The 19873-nt window shown below is 44.5% G+C and overlaps 1 long non-coding RNA gene across 1 annotated transcript in view; it reads left to right on the top strand.

The window, feature by feature from the left end:
- LOC142730618 (uncharacterized) overlaps positions 1-3337 on the top strand; it is a 132987-nt gene extending 129650 nt beyond the window's left edge. The window contains exon 7 of the long non-coding RNA XR_012878933.1: positions 2695-3337. This is a non-coding gene — a long non-coding RNA (uncharacterized LOC142730618). The remainder of the gene's footprint in view (positions 1-2694) is intronic.
- Positions 3338-19873: the final 16536 nt, after the last annotated feature.

The raw sequence follows: 19873 nt of genomic DNA, 5'->3' as shown, positions 1-19873 counted from the left end.
AATTCAGTCCACTTTCCGCAGCAGGAATTTACATACAGCCGGTGAATTTCAGGACTGACATTTTTATGCAGCGTGTGGATAACATTCGCTCATTCACACCCACTTTGCTGCTACTGTATTCTGCTGCGTATTATCCGTTCGCAATTCCGAATGGAAAATACGCAGCCATTTTCGTTACGTGTGGACAAGCCCTTACAAGGAGAAAATTCATTATTAAAAATAAAATTTGTTTTGTGTTGCCATATTCTGAGACATAACTTTTTGATTTTTCCGTCTATATGAGGGCTTATTTTCTGCAGGCCGAGCTGTAGTTTTAATTGGTACCATTTTGGGGTACATAAGACTTTTTGACCACTTTTTATTAAATTCTTTTGTGGGATACGAGGTGACTAAAAAAATAGGCGATTTTGGGGTTTTCATTTTATATTGTAACAGTTTGGACTTTTACAGGTGTCGCGATTCCAGATATGTTAAAAAAAAAAAATCCACTGCTTTTGAGCGAAAATGTTTTTAGTTTTAATATTCTTTTGGTCTATGTAAAAAAAAAAAAATTAACAGGGAGATGTGCTGCCAACAACGGTAATATTTTCGGCTGCATAAACGTTACAATCAGCCGATAAACGGGCGTTATACCCAGAAAAGGAGTATACAGTTACTCACAAAAGATAAAGAATAAAATCAAAATATACAACCCATCAAAACAAACCAAACAACAATCCCCAGTAGAAGAGTAGAAGCCCTAACATTTAATATAAAAATGGAAGAATCCCCAAAATACTGCAAAGGGGGATATCACTGGCAATATTGTTCACAACCTGTGCAAAGCCATACTATAAGAAAGGCACAAATGATACCTTCTCATTCAGGCCCAAAGGAGCTTGGGTGCGTAACCTTATGATCCAACGACATTCAATTTGCTCATGACGTTTGGCTAGATTCCCTCCTCGGGAGCCCAAAGAAAGTTTAGCAATTTCAGGAACTTTTAAATCCTGACATCTGCCCTTGTGTTTCTCCCTAAAGTGCTTAGGTATTGGTTTAAATTTGATGAGTTTCTGAGGGTCCAATTTCACTGCTGCCCTGATATCCTTGGCATGTTCCTGGGTGCGTACCCTCAGATCTCGTGTGGTCATACCCACGTATATCAAACCACAAGTGCATGTAGCGCGATATATGACCCCCGTGGTACTGCAATTAATGACGTGCACAATTTTGTGTTCATCACATCCTGATGAATCACAAAATGTGTCTGTCCTAACAATCATGCTACAGATAGAGCAGTGGCCACATGGGAATGAGCCCCACTTAGGGCCCGATGACACACAGGGAGGTACATAATGGCTTCTTACTAACATGTCCTTTAGTGTTCTGCTTCTTTTAGCCACCATCAATGGTCGGTGTGGAAGATCGGGATCATTCTGCCATTGTGTGTTAGGGTATGTTCACACGGCGGGGGTCCGTAACGGCTGAAATTACGGGGATGTTTCAGCCTGAAAACATCCCCGTAATTTCAGCCGTACCGGCATGTGCAGGCGCTTGAACGCCGCGTCCATTACGGCCGTAATTAGCGCTGCTATTCATTGGAGTCAATGAATAACGGCTCCAATTACGGCCAAAGAAGTGACAGGTCACTTCTTCTACGCGGGCGTCTATTTACGCGCCGTCATTTGACAGCGGCGCGTAAATATACGCCTCGTGTGAACAGACAAACGTCTGCCCATTGCTTTCAATGGGCAGATGTTTGTCAGCGCTATTGAGGCGCTATTTTCAGACGTAATTCGGGGCAAAAACGCCCGATTTACGTCCGTAAATAGGCCGTGTGAACATACCCTTAGAGTTGGTTACAAATCTGACCAGATTTCCTTTGATCTACGTACCTTTTGTCTCAACAGAATGTCCCGATTAGTACTCCTTGCTCTTTGGCATCCTTTTTCAGCATCTATATTTCTGTAGCCACGTTGTCTTAATCTCTGTTTCAGATTTGAGGTCTGTTCTTTAAAATTCTGATGAGAATTAAATCACTCATTTAGCCCTCAAGAATTGGCCTGTCGGGATGGAACGCACAATATGAGGAGTATAAAACGATGATGCGTGCAATAAAGAATTCACCGCTGTTGCTCTCCGAAAGATGGTCGTGCTTAAATGACCGTTATACAAAACCAAGAAATTTATGTCAAGAAATTCCTACAATTTCTTAGGACTGGAAAACCCCTTTTGGCTAAAGGGTTTTCCCACTAAGAACATTTATCACCTATCCACTGGATAGGTGATAAATATATGATCGCTAAGGGCCCCACTACTGGGACCCCCACCGACCATGTACTAACTCCTTATGAAATTTTGTTCGAAAATTACCCAGGTTGCCCATAACACCTACAGACTCAGAACTATATTTGTCACATGACACCCTTGTCCAATATGTGATAAGGCTTCAGAAGCAGTTTTAGGCTTGGTTTACAATGTGCGTTTTTGTTGCGTTTTTAGCATTCTTTTTTTGTTTGGTTTGATGAACTTCCACGTTAGTTTATCTACCAAAACAAAAAAAATTCATGGCAAAAACGCACAGTGTAAACCCAGCCTGAGAGAGTTAAGACTCAGGTGCAGGAGGCTCAACATAAATGTACTGAAGAGCCTTATTCCGTTAATCTGTGAAACTTTATAATGATCAATTAGTTTTACATTCTGGTTTATTTACAGTGCTTTGGAGAAGTCTCTTCAAGGTACTGCTGCTGACCATCCTTACTGCCGTGAGGTGTGAAAGAAGAGATACCTGGATCGATTCTTCCTATGTGAAGAAATCTGCACATATTATTTAGACCGACTCATCACCCGTGAGAGAAACCAATTATTACTGGAGACCTGCGAGCAGTTGTAACTTGATCCTCTGTTAGACGGAAAATTCCTTGACCTGGAGGAAAAGATAAGTGGGTCTGAGGATAATATACCGCACAGAAGACCCCCAGGTGAGAAGAAGGAGGTTGCTTCATGTAAGCCCACCTCACATGAAACAGCTGCAACAGGTACTGTTCTTTGCTCCCCTACAAGAGGTCAAGAATAATAGCATTAGATTCTACAGTATTTGATGACAGACAGTCTCCTGAAACTCTGCAATGGCCGACTTCTTCAATCCACTTGGACCTAAACCAGACAAAGGACTATGGAGTTTCATTGCTCGTAGCTCTATACATCATAGTCTATGTATTTCAGCTTTCTGATATCATTCTTTTCTTAAAGCAATCTGACAACAACACTCTTACCAAACAACATAGAATACTCCAACGTGACTTCAGTGAAATACAGGAGTGAATTGTATATTACTGCAAACTAAATCGGAAGTACTGATACCTACGATTATCGACTTTCTGCCATCATTCTTCCTTAACCCCTTCCCTCTTTGGCCGCTTTTGACCTTCCTGACAGAGTGTAAAGGATCTGCCAGGTACTACGTCTGTGTATACTCCCGAGATTAATCAGTCGACACCTGAAGCCAGACCTCTTAGACTGACACCGGCTCCCACCAACCAGGGTGGCAGGCTCAGGAGTGGGAGAGCCTATCGCGGCCTGGTCAGTCGGAGTTAGCTCCGCCCCCTGTTCATTTATACCTGCCGTGTTCTCTTCCTCAGTGCTTGTTATTCTTCTTGGATTCCTGGCCCCACTGCTGCCTTGCTCCAGCCTGCTTCTGCCGTGCTTCTGCCTTGCTTCAGTTCCGCTTATCCTGCTTCGCTTTGCCCCTGGCTTGCTTCCTGCTCCGTGCTCTGCGTTTGTATACTCCACTACATCCTGATCCTGACTGGCTCATTCACCGCTCCGTTTCCTCGCGGCGTTCCGTGGCCTACTGCCCCTTCCCTTGCGTGTTCCCTGTTTGTACTCCCTTGCACTTAGACAGAGTAGGGACCGCCGCCAAGTTGTACCCCGTCGCCTAGGGCGGGTCGTTGCAAGTAGGCAGGGACAGGGCGGTGGGTAGATTAGGGCTCACTTGTTCCCTTCACCTCCTTCTTGCCATTACATAATAACAAGCCCATACCTAGTCTACCATTTCTCCTACGCTGACGCTATCATGGACCCCCTTGAGACCCTGACCCAGCAGATGCAGGGCCTCTCCCTACAGGTCCAGGCCCTGGCTCAGAGGGTCAACCAGGCTGACGCTGCCTTAGTAGTACCCCTCACCTCACCTCTAGAACCCGACCTCAAGTTACCTGACCGGTTCTTAGGGGACCGTAAGACTTTTCTCTCCTTTGCAGACTTTATTTCCGCCTAAAACCTCACTCCTCAGGTTCCGAGAACCAGCGGGTGGGTATCATTATATCCCGACTCCAGGAAGGGCCCCAAGAGTGGGCCTTCTCCTTGGCTCCTGACGCCCCTGAACTTTCCTCCGTTGATCGTTTTTTCTCTGCCCTCGGACTCATTTACGACGAGACTGACAGGACTGCCTTAGCCGAGAGTCGGTGACCTTACGTCAGGGTAGGAGACCTGTTGAGGAATACTGTTCTGATTTTAGAAAGTGGTGCGTAGCTTCTCGGTGGAACGACCCGGCCCTAAGGTGCCAGTTTAGGTTAGGATTATCTGACGCCCTGAAGGATCTGCTGGTTAGCTACCCCTCTTCTGACTCCCTAGACCAGGTTATGGCCCTAGCAGTACGACTTGACCGACGTCTCAGGGAACGTCAGCTTGAATGTTTCAATGTGTTCCCCTCTGACTTCCCTGCGATTCCCCCCGAGGTCCCGTCTCCTCGCTCTTCCACGGAGGACTCGGAGGTACCTATGCAACTCGGGGCCTCCATGTCCCCTCGACAACATAGAGAGTTTCGCAGGAAGAATGGTCTCTGCTTCTATTGTGGGGACGACAAGCATCTACTGAACACCTGTCCCAGGCGCAAGAATAAACAGCCGGAAAACTTCCGCGCCTAAGTGATCATCGGGGAGGTCACTTGGGCGCACAGGTATTTCCCGTTAATATGAAACACAATAAAATTTTGCTTCCCTTTCAGGTCTCGTTTGCTGGCCGGTCTGCCACTGGCAGTGCCTTCGTGGATTCTGGCTCATCTGCTATAATCATGTCTGTGGAATTTGCTATGTCTCTAAAAATGCCTTTTATTGATTTGCCTTATCCTATCCCGGTAGTGGGTATCGACTCCACTCCTCTTGCTAATGGTTATTTTACTCAGCATACTGATGTTTTTGAACTCCTTGTTGGCTCCATGCATTTGGAGCAGTGCTCTGTACTGGTGATGCAGGGATTATCGTCCGATCTGGTATTAGGTCTTCCCTGGTTGCAGCTGCATAATCCCACGTTTGATTGGAATACTGGGGATCTCACCAAATGGGGTAGTGAATGCCTGATGTCATGTCTTTCGGTTAACTCTATTTCTCCCCGGGAGGAGGTAAACACGCTTCCTGAGTTTGTTCAGGACTTCGCTGATGTGTTTTCTAAGGAGGCCTCCGAGGTGTTGCCCCCTCATAGAGATTACGATTGCGCCATCGATTTGGTGCCTGGTGCCAAGCTTCCTAAGGGTAGGATATTTAATCTTTCATGTCCTGAACGTGAAGCTATGAGGGAGTATATCCAAGAATGCCTGGCCAAGGGTTTCATTCGCCCCTCGACTTCTCCTGTAGGTGCTGGCTTCTTCTTCGTGAGGAAGAAGGATGGTGGTCTTAGGCCGTGCATTGATTATCGGAACCTGAATAAGGTCACCGTAAGGAACCAGTATCCCCTTCCTTTGATTCCGGATCTTTTTAATCAGGTTCAGGGGGCCCAATCGTTTTCTAAGTTCGATCTACGGGGGGCATATAACCTTATCTGCATCAAAGAGGGGGATGAGTGGAAAACTTCGTTCAACACACCCGAAGGTCATTTCGAATACCTGGTCATGCCCTTTGGGTTGTGTAATGCCCCTGCCGTCTTCCAGAATTTTATTAATGAAATTCTGAGAGATTACCTGGGTAATTTTCTTGTAGTGTACCTTGATGACATACTGGTGTTTTCCAAGGACTGGTCCTCCCACGTGGAGCATGTCAGGAAGGTCCTCCGGGAAAATAATCTGTTTGCGAAGACCGAAAAATGTGTGTTTGGGGTACAGGAGATACCATTTTTAGGTCAAATCCTCACTCCTCATGAATTCCGCATGGACCCTGCCAAGGTTTAGGCTGTGGCAGAATGGGTCCAACCTGCCTCCCTGAAGGCGCTACAGTGTTTTTTGGGGTTCGCTAACTATTACAGGAGATTTATTGCCAACTTCTCGGTCGTCGCTAAGCCTCTTACGGACCTTACTCGCAAGGGTGCTGATGTCCTCCATTGGCCCCCTGAGGCCGTCCAGGCTTTTGAGACCCTCAAGAAGTGCTTTATCTCGGCCCCCGTGCTGGTTCAGCCCAACCAAAGGGAGCCATTTATTGTGGAGGTTGACGCATCCGAGGTGGGAGTGGGGGCCGTCTTGTCCCAGGGTACCAGCTCCCTCACCCATCTCCGCCCCTGTGCTTACTTCTCTAGGAAGTTTTCGCCCATGGAGAGTAACTATGATATTGGCAACCGCAAACTTTTAGCCATTAAATGGGCTTTTGAAGAGTGGCGTCACTTCCTGGAGGGGGCCAGACACCAGGTAACGGTCCTTACTGACCACAAGAATCTGGTTTTCCTAGAATCTGCCCGGAGGCTTAATCCTAGACAAGCTCGTTGGGCACTATTCTTTACCAGATTTAATTTCTTGGTTACCTATAGGGCTGGGTCCAAAAATATTAAGGCTGATGCACTGTCACGTAGTTTCATGGCCAATCCTCCTCCCGAGAAGGATCCTGCTTGTATTTTACCCCCTGGTATAATCGTTTCTGCCGCTGATTCTGATTTAGCTTCTGACATCGCGGCTGATCAAGGTTCAGCTCCCGGGAACCTCCCTGGGGACAAACTGTTTGTCCCCCTGTAATACCGGCTAAGGGTACTCAGGGAAAACCATGACTCCGCACTATCTGGTCATCCTGGCATCTTGGGTACCAAACACCTCATTACCAGAAACTATTGGTGGCCTGGGTTGCCTAAAGACGTTAGGGCTTACGTCACCGCTTGTGAGGTTTGTGCTAGGTCCAAGACCCCCTAGGTCCCGACCTGCGGGCTTACTACGTTTCTTGCCCATTCCCCAGAGACCTTGGACCCATATCTCCATGGATTTTATCACCGATTTGCCTCCATCTCAGGGCAAGTCGGTGGTGTGGGAGGTAGTAGACCGCTTCAGCAAGATGTGCCACTTTGTGCCCCTTAAGAAACTACCTAACGCCAAGACGTTAGCTTCTTTGTTTGTTAAACACATTCTGCGTCTCCATGGGGCCCCAGTCAATATCGTTTCTGACAGAGGGGTAAAATTTGTTTCCTTATTTTGGAGAGCTTTTTGTAAAAAGTTGGAGATTGATCTGTCCTTCTCCTCCGCCTTCCATCCCGAAACTAATGGCCAAACGGAAAGGACTAACCAATCCCTGGAACAATATTTAAGGTGTTTCATCTCTGACTGTCAATTTGATTGGGTCTCATTCCTTCCCCTCGCCGAATTTTCCCTGAATAACCGGGTCAGTAACTCGTCAGGGGTCTCCCCGTTTTTCTGTAATTTCGGGTTTAACCCAAGGTTCTCCTCCGTTTCTCCTGGTTGTTCCAATAATCCCGAGGTAGAGGACGTTCATCGGGAACTGTGCACAGTCTGGGCCCAGGTTCAGAAGAACCTAGAGGCGTCCCAGAGCGTACAAAAGATTCAGGCTGATAGTAGACGTTCTGCTAACCCCCGGTTTGTCGTCGGGGATCTGGTCTGGTTGTCGTCCAGGAACTTGCGCCTTAAGGTCCCGTCCAGGAAGTTTGCTCCCCGATTTATTGGACCTTATAAGGTCATTGAAGTCCTCAAGCCTGTATCCTTCCGTCTGGAGCTGCCCCCATCCTTTCGCATACATGACGTCTTCCATGCCTCCCTCCTTAAACGCTGCTCCCCGTCCTGGTCCCCCTCGAGGAAACCTCCTGTTCCCGTTCTCACCCCTGAGGGGGTGGAATTCGAGGTGGCCAAGATTATGGACAGTAGGATGATCCAGGGCTCCCTCCAGTACCTGGTCCATTGGAGAGGATACGGGCCGGAGGAGAGGACTTGGGTACCTGCTCGAGATGTTCACGCTGGGGTATTGATCAGGAGGTTCCACCTTCTCTTCCCCACTAAACCGGGTCCTCTTAGTAAGGGTCCGGTGGCCCCTCATAAAAGGGGGAGTACTGTAAAGGATCTGCCAGGTACTACGTCTGTGTATACTCCCGAGATTAATCAGTCGACACCTGAGGCCAGACCTCTTAGACTGACACCGGCTCCCACCAACCAGGGTGGCAGGCTCAGGAGTGGGAGAGCCTATCGCGGCCTGGTCAGTCGGAGTTAGCTCCGCCCCCTGTTCATTTATACCTGCCGTGTTCTCTTCCTCAGTGCTTGTTATTCTTCTTGGATTCCTGGCCCCACTGCTGCCTTGCTCCAGCCTGCTTCTGCCGTGCTTCTGCCTTGCTTCAGTTCCGCTTATCCTGCTTCGCTTTGCCCCTGGCTTGCTTCCTGCTCCGTGCTCTGCGTTTGTATACTCCACTACATCCTGATCCTGACTGGCTCATTCACCGCTCCGTTTCCTCGCGGCGTTCCGTGGCCTACTGCTCCTTCCCTTGCGTGTTCCCTGTTTGTACTCCCTTGCACTTAGACAGAGTAGGGACCGCCGCCAAGTTGTACCCCGTCGCCTAGGGCGGGTCGTTGCAAGTAGGCAGGGACAGGGCGGTGGGTAGATTAGGGCTCACTTGTTCCCTTCACCTCCTTCCTGCCATTACACAGAGCCTCATTTTTCAAATCTGACATGCTTCACTTTATGTGGTAATAACTCCGGAATGCTTTTACCTATCCAAGTGATTCTGAGATTGTTTTCTCGTGACACATTGGACTTTATGTTACTGGCAAAATTTTCCCGATACATTCAGTATTTAATTGTGAAAAACACCAAAATTTAGCGAAAAATTGCAAAAATTTGCATTTTTCTCAATTTCAATTTATCTGCTTGTAAGACAGGCAGTTATACCACACAAAAATGTTGCTAACTAACATCCCCCATATGTCTACTTTAGATTGGCATCGTTTTTTGAACATCATTTTATTTTTCTAGGACGTTACAAGTCTTAGAACTTTAGCAGCAATTTCTCACATTTTCAAGAAAATTTCAAAATGCTATTTTTACAGGGGCCAGTTCAGATGTGAAGTGGCTTTGAGGTCCTTAGATAATAGAAACCCCCAATAAGTCACCCCATTTTAAAAACTGCACCCCTCAAAGTATTCAAAACAGCATTTAGAAAGTTTCTTAACCCTTTAGACATTGCGCAGGAATTAAGGCAAAGTAGAGGTGAAATTTACAAAGTTCATTATTTCTCGATTTTTTTTTTTCATCACCGCATTACTAGTGCCGTAACTTTTTTGTTTTTCAGTTGATTGAGCGGTGTGCGGGCTTGTTTTTTGCGAGACGGGCTGTAGATTTTATTGGTATCATTTTAGAACACATACGACTTTTTGATCACTTTTTATTTCATTTTTTGGTAAAGGAAATTACCAAAAACAAGCAATTCTGGAATCGTTTTTTATTGTTTTTTTTATCGGCATCCACAGTGCGTCCTAAATTACATGTTAGCTTTATTCTGCGGGTCGATACGATTACGGTGATACCAAATTTATATAGTTTTTTTTATGCATTGCGGCTTTTGCACAATAAAATCACTTTTTTTATAAAATCATTTGTTTTCTGTGTCGCCATATTCTAAGACCCATAACTTTTTTATTTTTGCGTGCACAAAGCGGTGTCGGGATTATTTTTTGCGGGACGAATTGTCGTTTTTATTAGTACTATTTTGGAGTAAATGTGACTTTTTGATCACTTTTTATAGCATTTTTTGGAAGGAGATGTGACCTAAAAACAAAGATTCTGGCGTTGTTTTTCATGTTTTTTTTTACGGCGTTCACCGTGCGGAATAAACTACATAATAGTTTTGTAGTTTGGGTCGTTACGGACGCGGCGATACCAATTATGTATAGTTTTTTTTATTTTTACGGTATTCCCATAATAAAAGACTTACTATGGGAAAAAAAGTCAGTTTAGCTTTATTTTTATTTTAAATGTGTGTGTTTTTATTGTTTTACCACATTTTTATTAACTTTTTTTTACTTTTCTGACTTGTCCCACTAGGGGACATGAGGGCCTGATGCCCCGATCACTACTCTAATACACTGTACTACATACGAAGTGCAGTGTATTAGCGCTGTCAGTTATTCACTGACAGCAAGCCTATGAGGACACGCCGCAGGCGGGTCCTCATCGGCTCCCGTACAAGGCAGACTCGGACGCCATTTTCTGGTGTCCGATTGCCACAGCAACCCAGCGATTGCGTCACTGGGTTGCCGGTAGGGTGAAAACCTATCAGATTCTGCGCTCTATTGAGCGCAGCATCTGAGGGGTTAATCTGCCGGATCGGAGAATAGCTCCGGTCCTGGCAGTTACAGGAGGGTGCCAGCTGTATAATACAGCTGTCACCCCGCGGTGATGGTGCCGGCTCTGCTTCTGAGCCCGCACAATCACTGCGCCGTACATGTACGGCGCTTTGCGGGAAGCACCTCCCGACAGCGCCGTACATGTACGGCGCATGTCGGGAAGGGGTTAAAGCAATCTGACGACACTCTTACCAACCAACATCGCATACTCCAACGTGACCTCTGCCAAATACAAGATTGCATTGAATATTACTGCAAACAGAAATGGTACTGATACCTACGATTATCGAATAATAGGCCTCTGATGCATAAGAGGGAGTTGCAAGACCAATTAAAAGAGCCGTGGAACAATGGGTTACTGAAGATACATGAATCTAAAGAAAAGATAGTTAACAAACTGTTGAACTTGTTCTCATTCTCCATTTTCCTCAAGAGTAAGCCCTATTAAGCCTTATTTGGCTACTCCTTTGATTCAGGGAGAATTATTACAAGGTACATGTGCACCTAATTTATTTAACAAAACCCTCAATAAGTGGAGAGCGACTAAATTATTGTTGGATAGGTCGCCATGGGTTAAAAAGCCATGGTTGTGTGGGCCTTTCTCAAAGGTGTATTTATTTGCATTGATGCTACCGCCGGGAGTATAGGCAATACTGTGGTCATGTTTGTATGCCAACATAATAGGGATTAATCTTTTTTTAGAGTATAACTCAATGGTACATTAATGATATGGAACAATGTTTGACATGTGTAGTCACACGTGCAAATGACACAGAGCAAAGACTTTGTAAAGCTGGTAAAGTTAATTGTCCTGACACAGGTCAGAAAAAGACAATTTTATAAATGTTTACATAACAAATGCTACCACACTAGAATCTTATGATGGGCAAGATTTAGGATTTAGGCCAGAGTTGCACCTAGACATTTAGTACTACTACTGATTGACTTTTACTCTTGTTAAACCCTCAATGTTTTGGAAACGGGTGGAGGACTTTGTCTTCAATAGAATGGGCTTTCTGCGATGCTGAGGCAGTTTGGATTCCACTCTTAGAAGGACTAGAGTGATGGTGATTTCACTGATCCTAGACCTGGAGTGGATTCTGTGCATTAGCCTCCCATGGGCGAACTGTTGCTATGTCAAAAAGATTTAGGTTAGCCAATCCAACAAAAAAAATGGATTAATCTGTCACCTAAATCTTACCGCAGTATCAGTAGAATGCTGTTCCTAGGTTAAATATGCTTTTTAAAGTTAGGAAAGAAACAAAAGTTAGGATGAGGATTAAATAAAAATTCAGGATGAAGACAACCGTCTGCAGCTTCGGCTCGACTGCCCCTTTCTTTTGAGTGGCCCCTCAATGTTTTGGAAACAGGTGGAAGACTTTATCTTCATTAGAATGGGCCCCCCTGCGATGCTGAGGCAGTTTAGACTCCACTCTTAGAAGGCCTAGAGTGATAGTGATTTCACTGATCCTAGACCCGTAGTGGACTCTGTGCATTAGCATCCCATGGGCGAACTGTTGTTATGTAAAAAAGATTTAGGTTAGCCAATCCAACCAAAAAATGTATTAATCTGTCACCTAAATGTTACATCAGTGTTAGTAGATCTCTGTCCTAGGGTAGATATGCTTTTTTAAACTTAGGAAACAAACAAAAGTTAGGATGAGGATTAAATAAAAAATCTGAATTATTACAAACGTCTGCAGCTTCGGTTCGACTGCCCCTTACATGTGAGTGGCCCCTCAATGTTTTGGAAACGGGTGGAGGACTTTGTCTTCATTAGAATGGGCCCCCTGCGATGCTGAGGCAGTTTGGACTCCACTCTTAGAAGGCCTAGAGTGATGATGATTTCACTGATCCTAGACACGGGGTAAACTCTGTGCATTAGCATCCCATGGGCGAACTGTTGTTATGTTAAAAAGATTTAGGGAGGCCAATCCAAATAAAAAATTGATTAATCTGTCACCTAAATGTTACATCAGTATTAGTAGAACTCTGTACTAGGGTAAATATGCTTTTTTAAACTTAGGAAAGAAACAAAAGTTAGGATGAGGATTAAATCAAAATTCAGGATGAAGACAACCGTCTGCAGCTTCGGCTCGACTACCCCTTTCTTTTGAGTGGCCCCTCAATGTTTTGGAAACGGGTGGAGGACTTTGTCTTCATTAGAATGGGCCCCCCTGTGATGCTGAGGCAGTTTGGACTCCACTCTTAGAAGGCCTAGAGTGATAGTGATTTCACTGATCCTAGACCCGTAGTGGACTCTGTGCATTAGCATCCCATGGGCGAACTGTTGTTATGTCAAAAAGATTTAGGTTAGCAAATCCAACCAAAAAATGTATTAATCTGTCACCTAAATGTTACATCAGTGTTAGTAGATCTCTGTCCTAGGGTAAATATGCTTTTTTAAACTTAGGAAACAAACAAAAGTTAGGATGAGGATTAAATAAAAAATCAGAATTATTACAAAAGTCTGCAGCTTCGGTTCGACTGCCCCTTACATGTGAGTGGCCCCTCAATGTTTTGGAAACGGGTGGAGGACTTTGTCTTCATTAGAATGGGCCCCCTGCGATGCTGAGGCAGTTTGGACTCCACTTTTAGAAGGCCTAGAGTGATGATGATTTCACTGATCCTAGACACGGGGTAAACTCTGTGCATTAGCATCCCATGGGCAAACTGTTGTTATGTTAAAAAGATTTAGGGAGGCCAATCCAAATAAAAAATTGATTAATCTGTCACCTAAATGTTACATCAGTATTAGTAGAACTCTGTACTAGGGTAAATATGCTTTTTTAAACTTAGGAAAGAAACAAAAGTTAGGATGAGGATTAAATAAAAATTCAGGATGAAGACAACCGTCTGCAGCTTCGGCTCGACTACCCCTTTCTTTTGAGTGGCCCCTCAATGTTTTGGAAACGGGTGGAGGACTTTGTCTTCATTACAATGGGCCCCCCTGTGATGCTGAGGCAGTTTGGACTCCACTCTTAGAAGGCCTAGAGTGATAGTGATTTCACTGATCCTAGACCCGTAGTGGACTCTGTGCATTAGCATCCCATGGGCGAACTGTTGTTATGTCAAAAAGATTTAGGTTAGCAAATCCAACCAAAAAATGTATTAATCTGTCACCTAAATGTTACATCAGTGTTAGTAGATCTCTGTCCTAGGGTAAATATGCTTTTTTAAACTTAGGAAACAAACAAAAGTTAGGATGAGGATTAAATAAAAAATCAGAATTATTACAAAAGTCTGCAGCTTCGGTTCGACTGCCCCTTACATGTGAGTGGCCCCTCAATGTTTTGGAAACGGGTGGAGGACTTTGTCTTCATTAGAATGGGCCCCCTGCGATGCTGAGGCAGTTTGGACTCCACTTTTAGAAGGCCTAGAGTGATGATGATTTCACTGATCCTAGACACGGGGTAAACTCTGTGCATTAGCATCCCATGGGCGAACTGTTGTTATGTTAAAAAGATTTAGGGAGGCCAATCCAAATAAAAAATTGATTAATCTGTCACCTAAATGTTACATCAGTATTAGTAGAACTCTGTACTAGGGTAAATATGCTTTTTTAAACTTAGGAAAGAAACAAAAGTTAGGATGAGGATTAAATAAAAATTCAGGATGAAGACAACCGTCTGCAGCTTCGGCTCGACTGCCCCTTTCTTTTGAGTGGCCCCTCAATGTTTTGGAAACGGGTGGAGGACTTTGTCTTCATTAGAATGGGCCCCCCTGCGATGCTGAGGCAGTTTGGACTCCACTCTTAGAAGGCCTAGAGTGATAGTGATTTCACTGATCCTAGACCCGTAGTGGACTCTGTGCATTAGCATCCCATGGGCGAACTGTTGTGATGTCAAAAAGATTTAGGTTAGCCAATCCAACCAAAAAATGTATTAATCTGTCACCTAAATGTTACATCAGTGTTAGTAGATCTCTGTCCTAGGGTAGATATGCTTTTTTAAACTTAGGAAACAAACAAAAGTTAGGATGAGGATTAAATAAAAAATCTGAATTATTACAAACGTCTGCAGCTTCGGTTCGACTGCCCCTTACATTTGAGTGGCCCCTCAATGTATTGGAAACGGGTGGAGGACTTTGTCTTCATTAGAATGGGCCCCCTGCGATGCTGAGGCAGTTTGGACTCCACTCTTAGAAGGCCTAGAGTGATGATGATTTCACTGATCCTAGACACGGGGTAAACTCTGTGCATTAGCATCCCATGGGCGAACTGTTGTTATGTCAAAAAGATTTAGGGAGGCCAATCCAAATAAAAAATTGATTAATCTGTCACCTAAATGTTACATCAGTATTAGGGCGGGTTCACACATGGCGGAATTGCACTTAAATTCCGCTGCGGACACTCCGCAGCGTTAATCCGCAGCGGAGCCGTTTCTACATTGACTTTCACTTTAATTTAGCAGTGTTCGTTTACACGATGCGTACAATTCCGCTGCGGAGCATAGGCTGCGGAGCGGAATTTGGTGTCCGCAGCATGCTCTGTCTGTTGCGGAGCAGTGGCGGACTCATGGCGGAATTTCTCCATTGACTTCAATGGAGATTCAAAGTTCCGCAATGAAGTCCGCAGCTGTCATGCACATGTCATGTGTGCTGCGGATGCGTCTTGCTTTTTTTACTTGACATTTCTTCATTCTGGCTGGACCTATGTATTTCTAGGTCTACAGCCAGACTGAGGAAGTCAATGGGGCTCCCGTAATGACGGGAGCGTTGCTAGGAGACGTCAGTAAATAGTCACTGTCCAGGGTGCTGAAAGAGTTAAGCGATCGGCAGTAACTGTTTCTGCACCCGGGACAGTGACTACCGATCCCAATATACATGTATCTGTAAAAAAAAATGAAGTTCGTACTTACCGAGAACTCCCTGTTTCTGTCTCCAGTCCGGCCTCCCAGGATGACGTTTCAGTGTAAGTGACGGCTGCAGCCAATCACAGGCCAAGCACAGGCTGCAGCGGTCACATGGACTGGCGCGTCATCCAGGGAGGTCGGGCTGGATGCCGAAGGAGGGACGCGTCATAAAGACAACGGGCGGTAAGTATGAATTTCTTTTACTTTCACTAGGGAAAGTGCTGTCCCTTCTCTCTATCCTGCACTGATAGGGAGAAGGGAAGCACTTTTCCCGCAGTCCGCAGCAGCTAGTCCGCATCAATTTTCTGCACATTTTGTGCAGATCCGCTGCAGAATCTGCAACGCAGATTCTGTGCGGCATTGATGCGGACAGTTGCGGAGGAATTCCGCCATGTGTGGTCATGCCCTTAGTAGAACTCTGTACTAGGGTAAATATGCTTTTTTAAACTTAGGAAAGAAACAAAAGTTAGGATGAGGATTAAATACAAATTCAGGATGAAGACAACCGTCTGCAGCTTCGGCTCGACTGCCCCTTTCTTTTGAGTGGCCCCTCAATGTTTTGGAAACGGGTGGAGGACATTGTCTTCATTAGAATGGGCCCCCCTGCGATGCTGAGGCAGTTTGGACTCCACTCTTAGAAGGCCTAGAGTGATAGTGATTTCACTGATCCTAGACCCGTAGTGGACTCTGAGCATTAGCATCCCATGGGCGAACTGTTGTTATGTCAAAAAGATTTAGGTTAGCCAATCCAACCAAAAAATTTATTAATCTGTCACCTAAATGTTACATCAGTGTTAGTAGATCTCTGTCCTAGGGTAAATATGCTTTTTTAAATTTAGGAAAGAAACAAAAGTTAGGATGAGGATTAAATAAAAAATCTGAATTATTACAAACGCCTGCAGCTTCGGTTCGACTGCCCCTTACATTTGAGTGGCCCCTCAATGTTTTGGAAACGGGTGGAGGACTTTGTCTTCATTAGAATGGGCCCCCCTGTGATGCTGAGGCAGTTTGGACTCCACTCTTAGAAGGCCTAGAGTGATAGTGATTTCACTGATCCTAGACACGTAGTGGACTCTGTGCATTAGCATCCCATGGGCGAACTGTTGTTATGTCAAAAAGATTTAGGTTAGCCAATCCAACCAAAAAATGTATTAATCTGTCACCTAAATGTTACATCAGTGTTAGTAGATCTCTGTCCTAGGGTAAATATGCTTTTTTAAACTTAGGAAACAAACAAAAGTTAGGATGAGGATTAAATAAAAAATCAGAATTATTACAAAAGTCTGCAGCTTCGGTTCGACTGCCCCTTACATGTGAGTGGCCCCTCAATGTTTTGGAAACGGGTGGAGGACTTTGTCTTCATTAGAATGGGCCCCCTGCGATGCTGAGGCAGTTTGGACTCCACTTTTAGAAGGCCTAGAGTGATGATGATTTCACTGATCCTAGACACGGGGTAAACTCTGTGCATTAGCATCCCATGGGCGAACTGTTGTTATGTTAAAAAGATTTAGGGAGGCCAATCCAAATAAAAAATTGATTAATCTGTCACCTAAATGTTACATCAGTATTAGTAGAACTCTGTACTAGGGTAAATATGCTTTTTTAAACTTAGGAAAGAAACAAAAGTTAGGATGAGGATTAAATACAAATTCAGGATGAAGACAACCGTCTGCAGCTTCGGCTCGACTGCCCCTTTCTTTTGAGTGGCCCCTCAATGTTTTGGAAACGGGTGGAGGACATTGTCTTCATTAGAATGGGCCCCCCTGCGATGCTGAGGCAGTTTGGACTCCACTCTTAGAAGGCCTAGAGTGATAGTGATTTCACTGATCCTAGACCCGTAGTGGACTCTGTGCATTAGCATCCCATGGGCGAACTGTTGTTATGTCAAAAAGATTTAGGTTAGCCAATCCAACCAAAAAATTTATTAATCTGTCACCTAAATGTTACATCAGTGTTAGTAGATCTCTGTCCTAGGGTAAATATGCTTTTTTAAATTTAGGAAAGAAACAAAAGTTAGGATGAGGATTAAATAAAAAATCTGAATTATTACAAACGCCTGCAGCTTCGGTTCGACTGCCCCTTACATTTGAGTGGCCCCTCAATGTTTTGGAAACGGGTGGAGGACTTTGTCTTCATTAGAATGGGCCCCCTGCGATGCTGAGGCAGTTTGGACTCCACTCTTAGAAGGCCTAGAGTGATGATGATTTCACTGATCCTGGACCCGGGGTAAACTCTGTGCATTAGCATCCCATGGGCGAACTGTTGTTATGTCAAAAAGATTTAGGGAGGCCAATCCAAATAAAAAATTGATTAATCTGTCAACTAAATGTTACATCAGTATTAGTAGAACTCTGTACTAGGGTAAATATGCTTTTTTAAATTTAGGAAACAAACAAAAGTTAGGATGAGGATTGAATACAAATTCAGGATGAAGACAACTGTCTGCAGCTTCGGCTCGACTGCCCCTTTCTTTTGAGTGGCCCCTCAATGTTTTGGAAACGGGTGGAGGACATTGTCTTCATTAGAATGGGCCCCCCTGCGATGCTATGGCAGTTTGGACTCCACTCTTAGAAGGCCTAGAGTGATAGTGATTTCACTGATCCTAGACCCGTAGTGGACTCTGTGCATTAGCATCCCATGGGCGAACTGTTGTTATGTCAAAAAGATTTAGGTTAGCCAATCCAACCAAAAAATGTATTAATCTGTCACCTAAATGTTACATCAGTGTTAGTAGATCTCTGTCCTAGGGTAAATATGCTTTTTTAAATTTAGGAAACAAACAAAAGTTAGGATGAGGATTAAATAAAAAATCTGAATTATTACAAACGCCTGCAGCTTCGGTTCGACTGCCCCTTACATTTGAGTGGCCCCTCAATGTTTTGGAAACGGGTGGAGGACTTTGTCTTCATTAGAATGGGCCCCCTGCGATGCTGAGGCAGTTTGGACTCCACTCTTAGAAGGCCTAGAGTGATGATGATTTCACTGATCCTAGACTCGGGGTAAACTCTGTGCATTAGCATCCCATGGGCGAACTGTTGTTATGTCAAAAAGATTTAGGGAGGCCAATCCAAACAAAAAATGTATTAATCTGTCACCTAAATGTTACATCAGTATTAGTAGAACTCTGTACTAGGGTAAATATGCTTTTTTAAACTTAGGAAAGAAACAAAAGTTAGGATGAGGATTAAATAAAAATTCAGGATGAAGACAACCGTCTGCAGCTTCGGCTCGACTGCCCCTTTCTTTTGAGTGGCCCCTCAATGTTTTGGAAACGGGTGGAGGACATTGTCTTCATTAGAATGGGCCCCCCTGCGATGCTGAGGCAGTTTGGACTCCACTCTTAGAAGGCCTAGAGTGATAGTGATTTCACTGATCCTAGACCCGTAGTGGACTCTGTGCATTAGCATCCCATGGGCGAACTGTTGTTATGTCAAAAAGATTTAGGTTAGCCAATCCAACCAAAAAATTTATTAATCTGTCACCTAAATGTTACATCAGTGTTAGTAGATCTCTGTCCTAGGGTAAATATGCTTTTTTAAATTTAGGAAAGAAACAAAAGTTAGGATGAGGATTAAATAAAAAATCTGAATTATTACAAACGCCTGCAGCTTCGGTTCAACTGCCCCTTACATTTGAGTGGCCCCTCAATGTTTTGGAAACGGGTGGAGGACTTTGTCTTCATTAGAATGGGCCCCCTGCGATGCTGAGGCAGTTTGGACTCCACTCTTAGAAGGCCTAGAGTGATGATGATTTCACTGATCCTAGACTCGGGGTAAACTCTGTGCATTAGCATCCCATGGGCGAACTGTTGTTATGTCAAAAAGATTTAGGGAGGCCAATCCAAACAAAAAATGTATTAATCTGTCACCTAAATGTTACATCAGTATTAGTAGAACTCTGTACTAGGGTAAATATGCTTTTTTAAACTTAGGAAAGAAACAAAAGTTAGGATGAGGATTAAATACAAATTCAGGATGAAGACAACCGTCTGCAGCTTCGGCTCGACTGCCTCTTTCTTTTGAGTGGCCCCTCAATGTTTTGGAAACGGGTGGAGGACTTTGTCTTCATTAGAATGGGCCCCCCTGTGATGCTGAGGCAGTTTGGACTCCACTCTTAGAAGGCCTAGAGTGATAGTGATTTCACTGATCCTAGACACGTAGTGGACTCTGTGCATTAGCATCCCATGGGCGAACTGTTGTTATGTCAAAAAGATTTAGGTTAGCCAATCCAACCAAAAAATGTATTAATCTGTCACCTAAATGTTACATCAGTGTTAGTAGATCTCTGTCCTAGGGTAAATATGCTTTTTTAAACATAGGAAACAAACAAAAGTTAGGATGAGGATTAAATAAAAAATCAGAATTATTACAAAAGTCTGCAGCTTCGGTTCGACTGCCCCTTACATGTGAGTGGCCCCTCAATGTTTTGGAAACGGGTGGAGGACTTTGTCTTCATTAGAATGGGCCCCCTGAGGGGGGCGGAGCTTGCTGCGCTGAGCGATGGTAGTGTGATC

Source organism: Rhinoderma darwinii, unplaced genomic scaffold (assembly GCF_050947455.1).
Source record: "Rhinoderma darwinii isolate aRhiDar2 unplaced genomic scaffold, aRhiDar2.hap1 Scaffold_77, whole genome shotgun sequence".
NCBI lineage: Eukaryota > Metazoa > Chordata > Amphibia > Anura > Rhinodermatidae > Rhinoderma > Rhinoderma darwinii.
Note: the sequence above shows the minus strand (reverse complement) of the source record. Positions and strands in the feature narration are given on the sequence as shown.